This window comes from Rhipicephalus microplus, chromosome 9 (genome assembly GCF_043290135.1).
Source record: "Rhipicephalus microplus isolate Deutch F79 chromosome 9, USDA_Rmic, whole genome shotgun sequence".
Classification (NCBI taxonomy): domain Eukaryota; kingdom Metazoa; phylum Arthropoda; class Arachnida; order Ixodida; family Ixodidae; genus Rhipicephalus; species Rhipicephalus microplus.
The window spans coordinates 93723435-93743612 of record NC_134708.1 but is presented as its reverse complement, the minus strand read 5'-3'; the positions used below and the strand labels follow the sequence as shown (position 1 = coordinate 93743612).

Below are 20178 nucleotides of genomic sequence, written 5' to 3'. Positions count from 1 at the left end.
TAGCTCATCTGTTGCTGATGCACTGGACTTCTGCGGGTATAAACTGAAGCTTCCCCAGTTTCAAGGTGCCCACGCAACAGCGGAGTTCATTCGAATCTTTGATCGCCTCTTCGATATTCTGAACTCGAGGAACCCTCTGGCGCGATCATTCAAAGCCCCACTGCGGCAGCAGAATGCAGCTTCTTGGAAATCGTTTTTCCACGAAGCCGAGGAGTATATTAGGGGGCTGAAGGATGCAAGTGGGCGACCAGTGATAAATGGACTGAAAAAAACTGGGTTTGTTGGCCTCATCATTTGCATTCGAAGTGTCACTGCCCTTTTCGATGCCCTTGTGGCCACGAAAATTTTGAAGTATCTGTTGACGCACAAGATGTCGCAAGACCATTTGGAAACGTTTTTTGGTTGTGTGAGGGGAAAGGGGGGATACAACAACAACCCCACAGCCTGCCAGTTCAGAGCCGCGTATAAGCGCCTCCTCTTCCACACAGAGGTAACATCGTCTGACGCTGGGAACTGCTGCCGAGATGTGATGTCTATCCTGAACATGTACAGTGCTGTCAGCCTTGCCGAGTCACCAACAGCAGTTACGTCACACAGGAGGTCGTCGCTTCTGGAGCCTGTGGATGATGAACATGACTACACTCATAGTGTGGATCTCCCCCAGAGCCTTTCAGCGGTGACGAGTGCTGTTGTGCCGTATATAGCGGGATTTGTGGCTCGCAAGGTGCGGTCTGTCACGATTTGTGAGGAGTGCTGTGCTGCGCTGGAATCAAGCGAAGAACCAGACCTTGTCAGAGCAAAAAACAGAGGTGGACTTGTCGCACCATCCAAGGACGTCTCAGCGATCTGCAGTATTGCAGAAAAGGGACTGCGAGTACTACAGCATGAATGCAAGAATTTGAAATCCCTTAATACTAGCTCAGATAGCCTTTTGGTACATGTGATGACTGCAGTGTTTGAAAAAGCATTGTTCGCGCAGCTGGAGCCTCACCTGCTGGACTGTGACCCCCTTGATAACCATATATATAGCTTATCAAAGAAAATTGCCAGCGTGTACATCAGAACAAGACTTCATCACATTTCTAGGAGAATGAACCAGGAGAACTGTAACAAAAACGTGCGCACACTCCTAACAAGAGAGATTATTTTCAAAAATCTCTAAGTGCGACAACTTCATTGATGTGTTTTTCTATTTAATTTAGCTCACTGTTAGTGTTTGATGCATTTGTTCTTTTAGTCAGAATTTTAATTTTTTGCTGGAAGATTTAACGTTTGGTTTAGTCAAATGCATCTGGTGCTGAATGTGACTAACTGTAGGGTTTAACGGGCCGACGCATTGCAGGCAATGAGCCTTGCCTTAGTGGAGGGCTCCGGATTAATTTTCACCATCTGGGGATCATTAACCTGCGCCGAAATCTCGTTTTCGCTTTTCGCCTCCATTAGAAAAGTGGCCGCCGCGGCCGGTAACCGTGGTGCTGAATGTGGACAAGTGAATAAATATGGTTGTACCGTGAACCTTCAGTTTCCTTTATTGCGTTATTGGTTTCATATTTTTGTTTTCGTCTCCAGCTAGCATTCTACAACTTCTCCCGCTCTTAAATTTTATTTTCGATGCATCTTCTCGAGCGGTACTTCTGCCGTGAGACAACAGTGTAAACATATAATACAAATTGATATCCTATCGCATCATCTTTAACTCTCAGTGTAAGTGTCAAGAAAAAAACAAATAGGATGTATATTAGTCGTTTCAAAGTTCCCTCGCGTCCTAAGAAAAATAAAGCGGCCCTTTCATTGCTATTACAGAAGGCACGGCTGTAAGCGTACGGGGCACAACGGCGGCACAAGGCAGTCGCCGCCTCCTTCTGCCCTGAGCAATATGGCCGCCGACGGGTTTCCGCGGCTTCACTCCGATACATGGGCGGGTATGCGGGACCGCCACTCCAGAAGTTCTAAGTATAACCTCCTTGGGCCTTCCCTTCATCCACTTTTTTTTGTATATATGTGAATTTAGAAGTAGGAGTGACATTCAGCGCCATCTATAAGCTGAGCGAGGAGTGTGAAAACTCTTATTCGCATGTTTGGCGTCACGTAGCACGTGAACTTATTATGAGCGAGCAGCTGATTAATTGTCCCTCTTATACAACCTAAACACACCAAGTCTGCCACTACGAGACCCTCGTTCAATGAATTAAGGGAAAGAAGTGTATACCTAAGGGCTCGTTTTTCCGTGTCTTAACACAATATTAATGAGATCTAACAGACAGTAATGCCAAGGAATGTACAAGGGAAGTTATTAGAACCAATGGAATGTAAATAAGAAGAAAGAAGAAAGAAAAGTGGATGAAAAAATAACCAGCCGTGAGCAGGAATTGAACCTACGACCTTCGAATAACGCGTTCGATGCTCTAACCACTGAGCTATCACAGCGGCCTTCCCTCCATCCACTTTTTTTTGGGCTTATATGTGAATTTAGAAGTAGGATTGACAGTCAGCGCCATCCACTTTTCTTTCTTCTTATTTACATTCCATTGGTTCTAATAGCTTCCCCTGTACATTCCTTGGCATTACTGTCTGTTAGATCTCATTAATATTGCGTTAAAACAAGGAAAAACGATCCCTTAGGTATACACTTCTTTCCCTTATTATATATATATATATATATATATATATATATATATATATATATATATATATATATATATATATATATATATATATATATATATATATATATTCCAGTATATCCTCCTCCGTGAGCGGTCACAACGTGGTTTGTTTCGACGTTTCGGCCTAGAGTCTGGCCTTCATCAGGACGTTATATATATATATATATATATATATATATATATATATATATATATATATATATATATATATATATATATATATATATATATATATATATATATATAGGAGCACGCTTACGAAAACTGGATACTGTTTTACTCTACCATGGCACGGCTTTCGTCAGGATGAACAGAAACGCGAGTATGTGGCTGCTTTTATGGGTAGGCATAAACACTTGAGTACAAAACACGTGCAATTAGCATATGAGTGTCACAAAATTTTAAAACAGCCCTGACTACGCTAAACAAACCATAAGAAATTGAATACCATAGATAAGATACTGGGCATGTAAAAAGGCATTTGTAACATTCACCATTAATGACGATGATCCGGCATGAAAAATGAAAAATTATGTGATAACCTTTAGGAAGTAGAGAATACGTTAGGGGTGCTTCTTTGAATACTTTGCAAAAATGCGGACGTCAGGTCATCGTAGAAAGGCATGACACACTTTGCCAACGCTTTCTTTAATGCCAGATAACCAACTATTGAATTCGTGAATCTAGAACGATTTTCGATTTGCTTGATCTTGGTGTGATTTAAAGCCTGATTCTATTAGCGTCACCATATTCTTATCAAACGAATGACCTGGTAGATGAAAATTCTTGAACAATGGGAGATGTGGCAAGCTGTTTACGTGTAATTTGTGGTTGTTGAAATCGATACAAAAGGATGTCTCGGTTTGATCGATGTATTTCATGTGGCAGATTGAGCAATCAAGTAAGAAAATCATCTTGCTGCTATTGCAGTTCTAATTCCCTTCAATCTCGTGTGAAAAGTTGAATGCCGTACTTTTAGCAAAAGACGCAGTGGTCATGTGCGCACAAACTTTACATCGCGGTTTGTTACAGGGGTGACAACCAACAGGAGCAATGAATCTAGTCTTGGAAGAAGTCATTGTCTCGCACAATTTCCTTGATCTTCAATATACAACTCGTGGTGATTCAGTGAAAATGTCCTTAAGCTGGTCGCTCTGTGTCACTAAGCTGTAATGTTTTCTGAGTACATGCGACACGTTAGGAATATATGCAGAATGTGTTAGAACGAGGTTGGTTCGGGAAGTATGCGCTAATCGCTTTTCCTTACTGATGAAATCTTCACTATCTAGACAATTGTCTTGCTGGAGAGCATCGTCAATTATTTGTGAAGGATATTGTTGTTCGGTTAATGCTTTACGGAGCTGGTTACAGTTATATATATATATATACAGCCCTTTTTTGTGTATGGCCGTGTACCGACAGTTGTTCTGGACACTATCTTTTTGTCCACATCTTCCGTTCCATCTTCATCTCTCCCGGAAGACGTCGCCGCTCGCGTCGCCCGCTGCCGTCGAATCGGCCGCGCCAACACAGCTACCATTCTGGACAGGAGAAAAATTGACATGAATTCAAAGCGTCGAGTTGTTTTGTTTCGCCCAGGGGACGAAGTCCTTTCGAAAACACCTGTTCTGGGCTCTGCGAAAAATTCCTTCACCAATATCTCTGTCCATACACCGTCCTGGAACGAACATTCGAAGTCAACTATCCCGTTAGTGCTGTCAACGCGGCTCCTGATCGTCATCACCGCAGCACCAAGATCGCCCACGTCTCTCGACTGAAACCATATATTCGGCGTCCCAACCCTTTCTAACTTGCTACCCTCTTTCGCGAAGGGGGTAAAGTAGTGTGAGCGCTGACTTTGTACTTCATCTTTATCTGTATAGTAAAACCATTCTAATGATCATCATCGTATGTCACGTGGGCTCGGCCTCTTTGGCTCATGCATCTGGATTAAAAAGTAACCTGGTTACAGCCGTACCGAACGTGGTCTCATAATGAATATATATATATATATATATATATATATATTGTCGCGGTTCAACGTAAACAGTGCACCGAGACGTTGAGTACGAGAACCAACGGCGTGTGTTGTTTTTATGCAGGAGCCAAGAGCAGGCGAGCAAAACCAAAAACACGTCGTCTTCTTCAGTCCCTCTTTTCACGAGGCTGTTGGCGCGCACATCGTCTTCATTCTTTGTTTCGAGCGCGGCATTTGCCTCCCCTTAAAAGAGCATCGCCCCGATGCTATAGCTGAGACAGTAATTTGCGCAAAAAGTCAGAAGCGACGGTGCCTCGCAGAGTCACTCGCTGACGTATGGCTTAATGCTCACTACGTGCACAAGCTCAGGTCGGTGCTGGCGACGCCTTGAACAGTTTGGGCTATCCGGGACGACTTCATATGTAACGTCACTTAGTCGTCGCAGCACTCGATAAGGTCCGAAGTACCTTCTGAGCAATTTTTCGGATAGTCCCTGTCTTCGTACAGGTGTCCACACCCATACCTTGTCCCCGGTTTCGTACGTTACAGGCGTATGACGTTGGTTATAGCGGCCTGCGTCGTACTCTTGCTGTTGGTATATTCGCAGACGTGCGAGCTACCTGGCTTCCTCTGCGCGTTGAGTAAACGCGTCAGCACTCGTTTCCTTGTCATCGCATTCGTGTGGCAGCATCGCGTCTAACATCGTTCTTACTTCTCGTCCGTAAACAAGGCTGAATGGGGTCATCCGTATGGTTTCTTGTTTCGCAGTATTGTATACGAACGTTATGTAAGGAAGAATCTCGTCCCAGTTTTTGTGTTCGAAGTCAACATACATTGAAAGCATGTCTTCCAGAGTTTTGTTATGTCGCTCGGTCAACCCGTTGGTTTGTGGATGGTAAGCTGTCGACTTGCGATGAATAATACCGCTGAGCTCCAACACATCATCTAAAAGCGCGGCCGTGAATGCGGTTCCGCGATCTGTTATAACGATCGAATGCGCACCGTGTCTCAGCACAATGTTCTCTATGAAGAACCGGGCTACCTCCTCTGCTGTGCCTCTCTGGATGGCTTTTGTCTCGGCGTAGCGAGTAAGGTAGTCGGTCGCCACTATAACCCAGCGGTTACCAACACTAGAGGTGGGAAGTGGGCCCAAAAGGTCCATTCCAATTTGGTCAAATGGCGTTGTCGGGATCTGGACAGGGTGTAGCAAACTGGCTCGTTTCGTTGGAGGTTACTTGCGCCGATGGCAATCGAGGCAGGTCCGAACATGATGCTTCACGGTAGCGGTGAGTCTAAGCCAGTAATATCTTCCTCGAACTCTGCTCAGTGTGCGCGTGTAGCCTAAATGTCCAGATGTTACCTCGTTGTGGCACGCTTGCAACACCTCAGAACGAAGAGTGCTAGGGACGACAAGCAAGTAGGTGGACCCGTCTGACGAGAAGTTCATTTTGTAAAGGACATTGTTTCGCAGACAGAACGACGATAGTCCTCTTGTAAAGGCTTTGGGTGCATTCTGGATTGGTCCTTATAAATAATTAATCAAGCCGAGTAGCTCAGGATCGTCATGCTGGTGATCTCCGATGGTTGACGTGTCGAGTATTCCGAGGAACGCTGTCTCTTCATCAAAAGCAGCGGCCGACTCTATTCGTGATCAAGATAGGCAGTCGGCGTCCGTGTGTCGTTTTCCCTACTTATACACCACCGTTATATCAAACTCTTGTCGCCTAAGGCTTCAGCGTGCCAATCGCCCGGAAGGATCTTTCAGACTTGTTAACCAACACAACGAATGGTGGTCACTGATAACCTTGAATGGGCAGCCGTACAGGTATGGGCGAAATTTCATAACTGCCCACACCACGGCGAGACATTCTTTTTCAGTGGTCGAGTAATTTTCTTTTGTGCGTGACAGAGTTATGCTTGCGTAAGCGGTCACTCTTTTCTCGTCATCCTGGCGCTGTACAAGCACAGCTCCGAGACCAACATTGCTGGCGTCAGTATGGAGCGCTGTAGGGGCTGTGTCATCAAAATGGGCAAGTACGGGGGTCGTCTGTAGACGTTGCCGCAAGTCATTGAAAGACTCTTCCTGTTCGTCGCCCCAAACAAATGCAACGTCATCCCTCGTGAGACAATTTAAAGGTGACGCAATGCACGCAAAATCTGGAATAAATCGCCGATAATATGCACAGAGACGCAGAAAACGCCTCACTGCCTTTTTATCTGATGGTGTTGAAAACTGTGCGACGGCGGCAACTATTCGGGGTCTGGACGAACTCCTGCGTAACTGACGACATGACCAAGAAACTGCAGTTCCTCAAAGCAGAAGTGACATTTATCCGGCTTGAGCGTCAGGCCTGCGGCCCTTATGGCCTGCAAGACCATTTGCAATCGTTCAAGGTGTTCGTCAAACGTTGTAGAAAACACAATGACGTCGTCAAGGTATACTAGGCAAGTTCTCCAATTGAGGCCAGAGAGAACGGTATCTATGAGACGCTGGAAAGTAGCAGGAGCGGAGCACAAGCCAAATGGTAAAACCTTAAATTCGTACATTCCGTCTGGCGTCACGAAAGCGGTTTTTTCACGATCCCTAGGGTCTACTTCAATTTGCCAATATCCGCTCTTTAAGTCCATGGAAGAGAAGTAACGTGCGTTTCGAAGCCTGTCAATCGAATCATCTATGCGGGGAAGCGGGTACACGTCCTTTTTTGTAACCTGATTTAGCTTTCGATAGTCCACACAAAAACGCAGGCTGCCGTCCTTCTTTTTCACTAGAACAACAGGTGATGCCCAGGGGCTTTTCGTCGGTTGAATGACGTCGTCTTCAAGCATCTTTGTTACCTGCTGTTCAATCGCTTCTCACTCTTTTGAAGCCACACGGTATGGATTTTGATGGATTGGTCTAGCCGTGTCCTCTGTGATGATTCGGCGCTTGGTCAAGGACGTCCGGCCAACTTTCGAGGTCGACGCAGAACAGTCGTGGAACTGGTCTAGCAGCACAAGCAGGCGTTCCCGCTGTTGCTGAGTTAAAGTAGGGCCGACGTCAAGGTTAGGTGCTAGGTCACGTGGGTCTTGTGCAGGTGTGGCTTCGAGTGCTGAAAAGCAGTCATGAACATCTGCGATCTCGTCGAAATGTGCCAACGTTGTGCCTTTTGGAAGGTGCCGTCGCTCGGAGGTGAAATTGGTCAACAGCAAGTTCGTTCGGCCGTCGGTGACATTGACTATTCCTCGTGCTACGGAAATCCCGTGTGTGAAAAGCAGCGAGTTTATTTGGTCGGCGACTGCTTCACCGTCGAACGGTATGTCACATGCTACTGAAACGAGGATACATGATCGAGGCGGCACGATTATACTGTGGTCTTTGAGACGAAAGGATTTGTGCTCTGGTGATGTAGGATCAGTCAGACGAGCACTCTCGTAAAATGAAACCACGCGGTCCGGGATGTTGATTATTGCGCCATGCTCCCTGAGAAAGTCCATTCCTATAATTAAATCTTTGCAGCACTCTGGGAGAACAATGAAAGTCGCGACGAAAGAAGAATCTCCTATGCTGATTCTTGCTGTGCATCTTTCGGTAGGGTGCAGCAATTGACCACCCGCTGTTCTTATATGTGGTCCTGTCCATGGCTTTCTTACTTTTTTAAGATGATCAGCCAGCTTGCGACTTATTATGGAAAAATTAGCACCCTTATCGACCAAGGCCGTCACTTGCTCTCCGTCAATAATTACATTGAGGTCGGCGCTCACCATTTCGTCGTTATTAATATTCGTCGGCGTCAAGTCGTTCTGTCGCGGCAGCACTGGGGACTTTTTATCGTCTTGTGGTCGAGCTGCGACCTTATCCCGGGAGGTCGCCGCCTTTAGTTTCCCCGGTAAAGGCTGGGCGACCTTGTTCCCCGAAGGTAAGCAAAAGTACGTCGATTTGGTGATGATGTCTGAGCAGGGGATGGAGAGCGTGACCTGTGGGCGGAAATGGGCTGGCGATGAGGAGGCGACTCGTGATAGGGGGACCACGTTGTTGAAGGTCCTCGAAAACCAGGGTCGTCATGGCGAACAATGTAGTCGTCATTGGCACGGCGACCGTCGTACCCTGGCCGAGATGGGCGAAGCGAGGTGTCGCGGTACCAACAATAGCAAGCTATATGGCCAGCACCACCACAGCTGAAGCAGAGAGGGCGCCGATCGACGGTGCGCCAAGCGTCCATTCTGCGAAATTGTGGGCGTCGTATGTCATTTATCACTTCTTTGCGCAAATACGTCCACGGACACAAGGAAAAGAGGCAAACAACATGGGCACCCGTGTTCTTTGCCTCTTTTTCTTGTGTCCATGTACGTGTTTGCGCAAAGAAGTCTTGAATGAGTACCAACTCGCCCAACTTTCAGTACTGTTGTCTTATGTCCTCTCGTGGTGGTGAGTAAGGCGCGGCAAGTGGTGGCTGGTGGCATGGAGATATCGGAGACATGGGCTGGCGTCTGAAAGCCTCCTGAAATGGTTGCAACGAAGGTGCAGCTGTAGGTGGCTGGTAGTATGATGTAATGGGCGGGACGGGTGGTGGTCGGCGGACAGCGTCGGCGTAACTCAGTTGACGCTGATCGCGATCGAGATCAGCTGCTGAAAAAGCGTGCCTAAGTTCGTCACGAACGACTGCGGCAACGGCGGTCACTGGTGTATCCACTGGAGGAGTCCAAAGCTTCTGAATTTCTTCGCGGACAATATCTCTGATAAGGTCACGTAGGGAGCCCTGATTGTCCAGAGTCACTGAAGCGGCATTGATTGGGGTGGTAGTGGACGAGCGGTCATATTGCCTCGATATTTCGCGCAGAGCACGCTCAATGGCAGTGGCTTCTCTTATAAAATCGGCCACGGTAGTTGGGGCATTGCGCACAAGTCCAGCGAACAGTTCTTCTTTCACGCCGCGCATAAGGTAGCGCAACTTCTTCTCCTCGGACATGTTGGGATCAGCCCGACGACAGAGGGGCGTCACGTCTTCAGCAAACATTGCCACAGTTTCGTAAGGTTTTTGAAGCCTTAACTCGAGCAACTGCTGAGCCCGCTCTCGACGGTCGACGCTAGCAAAGGTGTCAATCAGCTGCTGACGAAAGTCATCCCGTGTGGATATACGGCCTTCTCGATTCTCAAGCCACGTGTGAGTGCCGTCATCGAGAGTGAAATACGTGCGGGCGAGCTTCTGTTGAGCATTCCACTGGTTGATGTCGGCAACGCGTTCGTAATGCTCAAGCCAATCTTCAACATCTTCGTGTGGGTCACCACTGAAGCGATCAGGCACAAGTGGCTGAAGAAGTGTTACCTGGGCTGGAATGGAAACGGGGCTGCCTTGTATCCCTTGTACCAACTGTGGCTGGCTAGTGGAGGCCATTGGTAGAGGTACGTGATGCCTGGTAGAATGTTCGTCGAAGGAGGTCAGCTCAGGAGATAGGCCTAGCAACCGCCGACTGAAGCGGTGCACTGGTGTCGTAGCAGGTGGCTGCGTGCCGGCACTTGATGAACGGCTTCTAGATGGGGTGTTGAGCATCGGCAGGCTTGCAACCCAGCACCTCCACCAGTGTCGCGGTTCAACGTAAACAGTGCACCGAGACGTTGAGTACGAGAACCGACGGCGTGTGTTTTTATGCAGGAGCCAAGAGCAGGCAAGCAAAAACAGAAACACGTCGTCTTCTTCAGTCCCCCTTTTAACGAGGTTATTGGCGCGCACATCGTCTTCGTTCTTTGTTTCGGGCGCGGCAATATATATATATATATATATATATATATATATATATATATATATGCGTGTGTGTGTGTGTGTGTGTGACATAATAAGGTAACGATGGTTGGGAAAAGCCGAGGAAGCGGAAGTGCTTTTTGGTATAAACATGGCGTATGAGCCAGGCCACGCCTGCCAGTCATCACAGCGCCACAGAAGACCCCGCCACCACTTCATCAACTGGCCTTCATCATCGAAGACCTCAGCGAGACGCAGTGACCGCATGCCACAAAAGTTCATCGCCGCTGGACACCGTTGCAACTATCACGATGGAACCATCGACTGACCTTCCCATACCCAAGTACATCGGAGCGGCCGACGATAGACCAGTGCAGGACTGGTTTAACCTATTCGAACTCCACGCCGCCACTGCATCCTGGTTGGAACGAGAGATGGTTACCAACTTCACTGACTACATCTCTGGTGAGGCATTTATATTTTATTTCACCCGCATCTTTGAAAACGACCAGTCATGGCAAAATATCAAAGAAGACATGATCACTCGTTTTAACTACTATGACAAGGGCTCCCTTATTACCAAACATCTGGATACAACCCCACTTAGCCGCCACCATTCACACTCTTAAGGTCCTTAAGAGACGTAGCTTTTCACCACGTTGCTCTTCTGCAAGAAAATCAGCCTTTTCAACGTCGTCGCTGCAACATACGACACAAGACGTTACTCACCCTACCGATACCCTGCATGCTTAGCCTCGCATACATGGTCCACCACCTGGTTTTCTATCACGCAGCTCTTCAAAGGCTCTTAACACTCACAATTAGTGTCACAAGAACGCCTTGTTCACGGTAGACGCGCTGACGCGTGAGGAAAATACCCAACGACGCTGTGATGACTCGAAGAGTGAAAATCAGTCTTAACGCAGTGGAGCCGCTTACTCCTAATCTCACACACTTAGCCCAACTCCTGGTTTTCCATCGATTGGCTCTTTCGTGGCTCTTGCACGCTCACAACGGTCGGGATAGAGCTGTGGAGCTCAGACGATGCTGCGCCAAGCCCTGGACTTACCATCAGAATTCATGCACCAGAACAGCTCGCATTGTTAGTTTCACAGAAAGAGGGTCATTCACAACTAAAATCTGACCGAGCCACGCCTGTTGCGGTGTTTCCGTCCAGTGCGCAGCCACCTGAAACTCCAAAACAAGAAGGCTAAGGCATGGCACGTCGCACGCTACCAGGCGCGAGAACCACTCGCAGTAAACAGCGAAGAAGAAGCCCCTGAAGAGCTTTGTCTCATTTCTACGGCACCACAGACTTGCCAAAATTTGCACTTCAACCCTAACGATGCCACGTCAACTGTGGTACGCTCATGCAGAGCTCACCAATTCAAGAATTGAACAAATTCAAGTACATCCAGCATCAAACCTCGTATACAGTTGTCTTCAAGAAGCGTCTGTAGTGAACCACATCCCCGAAGCCTCGGAAGAGCATGCTAGCAATGATGGCGCACCATTAACCATGCCCGATAAACAAGACACTAGTGCACAATGCACCAGCTGTCTACAGGACACGTCAATTTGCGAAAAAATTGAATGTACTATTCTGCAAGAGGCTCCACTTCAGTCATCTCCTGAGCAATATCAGCAAAGCCAGCATAGCCAAGCCCACAAACTCATGCGAGAACGAGAAAGACTGCAACCAAAGCTTCGACGAACGCAAAATTCAACGGAAGAGCACTCAACAATTGAAGAGAAGCGCAAAATAAAATCTCCAACCCAATAACTATTCCAATACGTCAAAATTTCTCGCACAGAGGAAAGTCGCCAGACACGTTCTATACACCTGCGGTTACACAGACGACAAAACTACGGAAAACGCCAAGAAAGACGCGGAAGCACTTCTTGCGCACCGTCAGTCCACAAGCATCACGTCGTCATCAACACTCAAGAAGCACGCATTCTAGCTACAATGTGTCTGTCGCAGCCACGACTCAGAATCCAACGCATGAGATATCCAACCTTCCAACGCTACAAGGACTCGCAACCTTGTTCGTCACTACTAAACGGGCTGTGTCATCATCATTTTCCACGCTGAAAACATAGTTATGCTTTCCAGAACGCAACAGCCAACCTCGCCCACCTGAGGTCTCCTAGATATCACCAGACTGCCTTCCCTGTGAACGCTTTTGTGCAAGTGCATGGAGCTGCCGTGTGACACGAAAGTACTGCCTTTTCTGGCATCATTTTTTAAATTATGAGACTGCACTTGTTCATGCTTTACAGATTGTAGCTCGCGCATTTTTTCGGCATGAGCGGGAATCATGTGGTGTAATAAGCTAACGATTGTTGGTAGAAGCCGAGGAGGAAGTGCTTTTGTTTAGAAAAAAATTATTGCCACAAACGTCAATAACACTCAACAGAACATTTCCTTCTTAGACATACACTAACGATGATGACAAAACAGACGTCATTTACATGAACATGGATGTGAGATGACGTTGAAAGAACATGTACGTTAGATGGTTCACACAAACACAAACACAAAAGATACTTCAAGGTAAAAGGGAGACAAATAAATAATAAATATGTATATTTTGCATATTTACACGTTGGCATGCCATTTCTGCCGGCTCATTGACAGATCAGCCTACCAATACCAGGCCGGCCGAAAGACAAGTTTCACTCGTCCGTCATAGACCGACACAAAAGGGCTAGACCAGTACCGAAGAAATTCCTCTTCACCGAGGAACAAGAGCTCCACCGACAAAACAGACACCAGCTCCGAGTACAATCGTTCTAGGATCGGGTAGAGCGCGCGGCGGGCGCGTCCCGCTGCAACCGCCTCGCAGCGGTTGCGCCAGAGGCAGAAACAGCCAGCAACAATGAGAAGACATGCGAAGCGGCCTTGCGAACAACGCCCAGAAGAAACGAAGCGATTTACTCCGAGGCAGTAAAATCTGGCATGTACGGCTCTCCAAGAAACGCAAGCAATGACACAATGCCTCAGAATATGCTGATTTGTTTCCCGAAGGGAGCAGTTCGGACTGGTTGCTGACTGGGCTTGTTTAGAGAAAGGACTTATGGCGCGAAGCTCCTTATAGCAGCACCCGTCCGTGTCTCGTAGCCATGTAGTGTGTAACAAGTAAGTGTAACGAGTGGGCTTGGTAGCACCGCAATGGACCGAGCTAAACTTCCTTGCCTCTTCTTGGTGCAGTTTCTTGGATTTTGGTGCCTACAGCTCTCGGAACCTCCCGGAGTGCACCTCGCTTGCCCTGCCATGGTCGACACCCTGGGTCTGCGGTTCACGAGCCGTCTTTCGATGTGGAAGGCGGACGAAGCGGCAGCCGCTGACCCCGAAAAGCCCCGCGCACCAAGTTCTACGCAGCCACTTCACTCCCACTGGCCATATCTGGTGACATCTTGGCGATACCGCACCTATCTGGAAGCCGGGACATCCAGCACGGCGCATGCGTTCAACCTGGACATAAAGCCCGCCCGGATCGTCGCGGCACTCAGTGGGCTCGGCAGCACCGCAATAGACTGAGCTAAACTTCCTTGCCTCTTCTTGGTGCAGGTAACAAACCGCTATAGTCTTTTTACTAAGCGAACTAGTTACCGTGCCCTAGTTGTGCTGCCGAGCCCACACTGGTTTTGTACTTTTGCTTATGACTGTACAAACGCACTTATGCAGCTTCTCTTGTTAGCGGGCGATGTAGAGACCAACCCTGGACCTGACTCCCCCTACACTTCTGGCTCTGCCGACGTGTCGTCGCAAATGCTCAAGGTACTTAAAGAACTACAAACTGGTCAGGCAGTTATGTTAGAGCAATTAAAAGCGATTCAGACAACACTAGTGGAGCTTGAAAAGACCTTCGGAGAGATGAAAGAATGGCTAGATAAGATCGAGTCAGACCATGCTTCCCTAGAGACTATGAGGCCGCTACTGACAGCCTTGCAGTCGGATGTTGATGGCAATGCTCAACATATAAAATTGATAACTGCTCGAATCAATGACGCAGAGAACAAATCAAGGCGCCATAACTTGGTTTTTTATGGGCACCAGGACGCCCAGAACGACTCGTGGGAAGAGTCGGAAAAAATAGTAATTGAGCACTGCAATCGCCTCCTTCAAACTATCGTTCAACCGAGCGACATTTAAAGGGCACATCGCATAGGTACGTTCCGCACCGGAAGTGCAGACCAATAATAGTTAAATTCGCGCATTTTAAAGATAAGGACCATATACTATCACTTAACAGTAAGCTCAAAGACACCGTCTTCAGCATTTCTCAGGATCTCTCCCCTAGTGCACGCCTTGCCCGTAAGCGCCTAATTGAATTTAGGAAAACTCAAAACTCGAGCTTCAAGCTACGCCATGAAACACTGACCGTAAACAACAAAACCTATGTATTTGATCATGCTTCAAATACGGTTGTCGAAAAGAGCTCATAGTAGACAAGAAATAAACTACGCGAGTCACGTCCCTTTCATCAGTCTTTATCATTTTTGTTAACCAACATACGGAGTGTCATTCCGAAGCGGGATAAGCTATGCGACCTGATAAATTCTTCATCTTCAAATATTGTGCTACTAACAGAAACGTGGCTTAACTCGTTAGTCGATGATTCGGAAATATTGCCTTGTCTCTCTGACTTTGACATATTTCGCAAGGACAGGCATAACAACTTGCGTGGTGGTGGTGTCCTTGTAGCCACAAAACGGGACCTACGCTGCGTGCGCATCAATATTACATCACCATTAGAAATTGTTTGGCTCTGCTGCCACGCATCCCACCCGCGCATCTTGATCGGAGATTGTTATCGCGCTCCTAGTACTGACAGTTCTTTTTCACGTCTGCTTCATGAAGATTTGAACCAACTAAGAACGACCCACCCAAATAGTCCTATATTGTTATTTGGCGACTTTAATTTCCCTAGTATAAACTGGTCTGATACTGCTTCTATGTCATCAAAAAATACCCCCCCCCCCCTGGCGAGTTCATCAACACTTGCCTCACCTTCGGATTGTCCCAACTGGTCTCTCAGCCCACGCGTGTTACCGACCACTCGTCTAACATATTAGATCTAGTTTTAACTTCACACCCTGAGAACGTCTCCCCTATCACCTACCTGCGTGGCCTGAGTGGTCATTTGGTTGTGCATGCCTCATTCTCATGCATTTTAAACACAAGTAAATAAAAAACCAGAAAAACACTTACGTTGTACGATAAAGGGGATTACGACAGTATGAACCGGGATTTATCAACGTTCTTTGGAACTTTTTCAGCCAGCTTTGCGCAGCGTTCACTTGACTCCAACTGGCTTCTTTTTAAATCAGAGATGCAACGCCTAATACGCCTTTATATTCCTACTAAAACAATATCGGAGCGCCCGAGTTCTCCATGGTTTAATACATCCCTTAAACGCTTAAATAATAAGAAAAAGCTACTACTCCGGGCAGCTAAAAATTTTAACACGAATCAAGCCTGGCAAAAATATTACACCACTGAAAACGATTACAAATCCTCAGCCGCCCACGCTAAACAAAGTTTCTTCTCTGTCACATTACCCTCTATGCTACGCACTGATCCAAAGTGCTTCTAGAAAACGATTAATCCCAGTGCATTTAATTCTGTTTCCCTGTGCGATAGCTCTGAACTCCCTGTTCCGGACCGTGAAGTTCCAGATATATTAAACAGCGCATTTAGCGCTGTTTTTACACGTGAACCCTTGAGTGACCTTCCTACTGCCCCTTCTTGTGATAACCCCCCCATGCCGAGTATTATGTTTGAACTACAAGGCATAGTGAAAGTAATTGACTCGCTGAAAAATTCATCATCTGTTGGTATCGATGGTATCAATGCTAAAGTGCTAAAAAACACCAAATGCATGAGCAGCTTGTTTCTCTCACTCATTTTTCCACAGTCTCTGAACACAGGATCGGTTCCCTATGACTGGCGCATCGGCAAGGTCATACCAGTATTTAAAAAAAGAAATCGTTTGAGCCCCAAAAATTACCGACCGATTTAAATTACCAGTGTCTGCTCTAAAATCATGGAACATGTATTGTATTCGCACATTGCCAAATTCTTGCATTTCATTAATTTCTTCAATCCTAATCAGCGTGGTTTCCGTAAAGATCATTCCTGTGACACTCAGCTTTCCATGTTTCTTCATGACGTACATTCATGCCTAGACCGCAACATTCCAACTGATGCAATCTTTATTGATTTTGAAAAAGCATTTGATAAAGTCCCACACAATTGCCTACTGCTAAAATTGTCTCGCCTTAATCTGGACCCATTTGTGTTGAGCTAGATAAGCGCATTTCTAAATGACTGCCAGCAATTTGTCCACGCCAATTCGCATACATCATCACTCCCGCACGTGCTCTCCGGTGTTCCACAAGGAACCGTTCTAGGGCCACTTCTTTTTCTGATATATATAAATGATCTCCCCGCAAATCTTCCATCGAACGTCCGTCGTTTCGCAGACGACTGCGTCATTTATCGCTCTATAAGTAGCACCTGTGACATATCCGCACTACAAGAAGACTTATTTCGCGTACAGGTTTGGTGCAATAACTGGCTGATGTCGTTAAATGTCCAAAAGACTGCACGTTTCTTTCCACCGCCGCCACAATTTTGTGCAGCCTAAGCATACTATTAACAATATTGCTATTGATTCTGCCGACTTAGTTAAATACTTAGGTGTCCATATATCCCACGACTTAAACTAATCTTGTCACATTAACCACATAACGAACTCAGCTAACCTTGCTCTTGGCTACCTGCGCCGTAATCTTAGCCTAACCCCTCCCTCAATAAAATTGCTTGCATACGAAACTTTCGTGCGGCCCAAATTAGAATATGCAAACGCTATCTTCAATCCTTACCAAACTTATTTGATCAACACCCTGGAATCTGTCCAAAATCGCACGGCTCGATTTGTTTTGTCTGATTACTCTCATTATTCAAGTGTTTCAGCGTTAAAAGCAGACCTTAACCTTCCTTCACTTCAATCTCGCCGCAAAATAGCTCGACTGTGTCTTTACCACAAATTCTTGCACTCGGAACAACTCAGAAATTAGTACATCCGGCTAGCCCACCGTATTTCCCGTACTAGCCACGTCAACGCAGTCTATCTGGAACGTGCCCATACTAATACATTCCAACAATCATTTTTCATACGCACATCTCGCGACTGGAATGACCTACCTGCTGAAGTTGCTACCATCATGAACCAATCTCGTTTCAAGCACGCCATTGTAGTGCCCCCATAATTAATGTACCCATTCTATTGCTGTCGCTACGATATTGTAACCCTCCTTTCTAGTATTGTGCCGCACCCCTTATATAGAAGTGCCGCCATATCTTCTGTACAAAGTCTGTTGCCGTTACCATGTTGTTACCCTTCTTTCAAGTGCCGTGTCATGCCCACCCTTCATGTAATGTCCCTATGGGACCTTTGAGGAATCAATAAATAAATAAAAAAAGTATAACACTTTGACCTCTAAGGTGGTGTCGGTGAGGGATTTCTTCTGTGCGTTGCTGAACAACGAAAAATAGTGCTCAGTTTACATGCAAATGGCTGCTAATGAGGAATAAGAAACAGGAGCATTCAGCTTTTAAATAACGCGCACGCTGCCATCCTCATTAGCAGCCATTGGCAAGTATATTGAGCACTATCTGACAAGAAAGGGTTGCTACGTAATACTCGCTTGGTGTAACCTCCTTAGTTTTAGAAACGTTTAGCGAGCGTTGAGCCGCAGTGCCATGAATACAGCGAACTAGTACATACCATGAACTCGGGGTGGTGAAAGGTGGGAAGTAGACGCGAAGCGCAAGCTGTAAGAAAGTGTGCGTGTGCCTCCTCTAGTTCAGTCCTTGGAATGTCCGCTGGATGACGATGCTTCTATTGTCATGCTTCTATATGAGGAATACATGATGAAAAGATGCGAGAAGGTGGTACTTGGGGTGTTGAATAGGTGGACGAACGGACACACAGACAGATGCATGGACGGATGCACGAACGGCTGCACGGACGGATGGACGCATGAACGGACGCAAGAGCGGATGCATGAACGAAAGCAGGGACGGACGCACAGATGAACATGCGGACGCACGAACATATGCACGCACGGACGGGCAGATTGACGCACGCATGGATGGACGGAAGCAAGAACGAATGGACGGCGGATGCTTCGCCCCACTATCCATCATTCACTCCGTGGATATGCTGCCATTTTTTTGAAATAAACATGTCGTGTGAGTCAGGCCACGTCTGCCACTCATTATAGCGTCACATACACACAATAAAGAAGTCAATATATATATATATATATATATATATATATATATATATTATATATATATATATATACACATATATATATACATATATAATGAATTTGATATGACAGACATATTGTCTTCTTATGGACATAATTGGTGCATAACTGTTCATAAATCAGCAGCTTTTCTGTCAATAATACAGTTTCCATTTGGACAAAAGAAGAGACTCGTGAACTCGTGCAATGGCTGTTCGCTTTTGAAAAGTAAAGATTTGAAACATGCTTGCGAAAGATTACAATTCTGATTCCTCGATTCTACCATCACTAGTGTCCGGCGTTTCATGTCATGGACCATTCTGTGCGTGTAGAGGCCCTTCCACCACACTTACTATGACGTACATCGTTGGCGCACCTCTGCTTCTACGAACACAAGAATGCCTTCCTTCTCCTTCGCAAGCACATTACTTTATTCCTCGAAGTAACAAAATACCCATGTCACGAATAGTATCGCGACAAATTTGATGCACTGTGACAGTATTTCACTACTCAGATACAAATAAATTTTGAATGGGGATCTTGCTACAGAAATACAGGTGCTCAAAAGGACCTCTAAAACAATATGACAGTACTAATACATCCTGATACTGCCTGACCCTAGTTGAAATGACTGTGACCATCTGTTCATTTTTTTTTCAGATGGCAGTACTTATTATGAGATCCGGGTAAGAAACGATTATATTTCAAGGATGCCGGAACGAAGCTGCGAGAAGCGCTTCAAATGTTTGGCTCATAGAGGAACTGTTGTTTATGATCGAGATTGTCAGAATGTAGGAATAACGCTCAAATAAATGCACCAAGAAGTGTCCTGGGCGACCCAATAGTTACAAGCCGCACATTGTTCTGCGAATCACGCACTGTGCGTGCTCTTCTACATACATGGAGTCTGTTAAAAAAATAACGCAACAGACCGTTATTGGGGCGAAAGCTCTCGATGCCACCTCCAATGCCAAAATTAGCCAACAGCGTCAACAAGATTGATGCAAGAAATCATCAAACGGGAATGACTTCACCACACACCTTCATACTGACGGAACCGGCCATTAACATTTGAGGTGTCACTATGCCGTCATCATGCAGTCAATTGTGAGTCAATCATGGAGCATGTTCAAAACAAAGAATATGTGGTGAAATTCATTTTTCATTCTAGTAATTTCGTAGAAGCTTGAAGTGGGGACCTCGGTCCAAAGTTCAAGTGGCTGTCACGGCTTGCTGTCAGTGGTAGGAGAGCCAATGGGCTCTCCCTGTTCTCACCTGCGATCCGGGTCAAACTATGTGTGTTGCCCTTATAAGGAACGTGAATAGGGAGCGTAAAGCTTGCAATGCATTCGAACATGAAGGCAATACAAAACCGCGTTAGATAGAGAAGGTGCTGGAAGGAAGTAAGTCAGAATGATTTGACTCAGAAGACAAAAAAGGCGTATTTATTTTAGGAAGCGTCTCGAGATAATGCATAAAAAACTCCGTG

The 20178-nt window shown here is 46.3% G+C and overlaps 1 long non-coding RNA gene across 1 annotated transcript in view; it reads left to right on the top strand.

Annotated features, from left to right (window-relative positions):
- The window catches only part of LOC142771410 (uncharacterized), a 43830-nt gene extending 24346 nt beyond the window's left edge, over positions 1 to 19484 (top strand). The window contains exon 3 of the long non-coding RNA XR_012885900.1: positions 19350 to 19484. This is a non-coding gene — a long non-coding RNA (uncharacterized LOC142771410). The remainder of the gene's footprint in view (positions 1 to 19349) is intronic.
- The last annotated feature ends 694 nt before the right edge of the window (positions 19485 to 20178 follow it).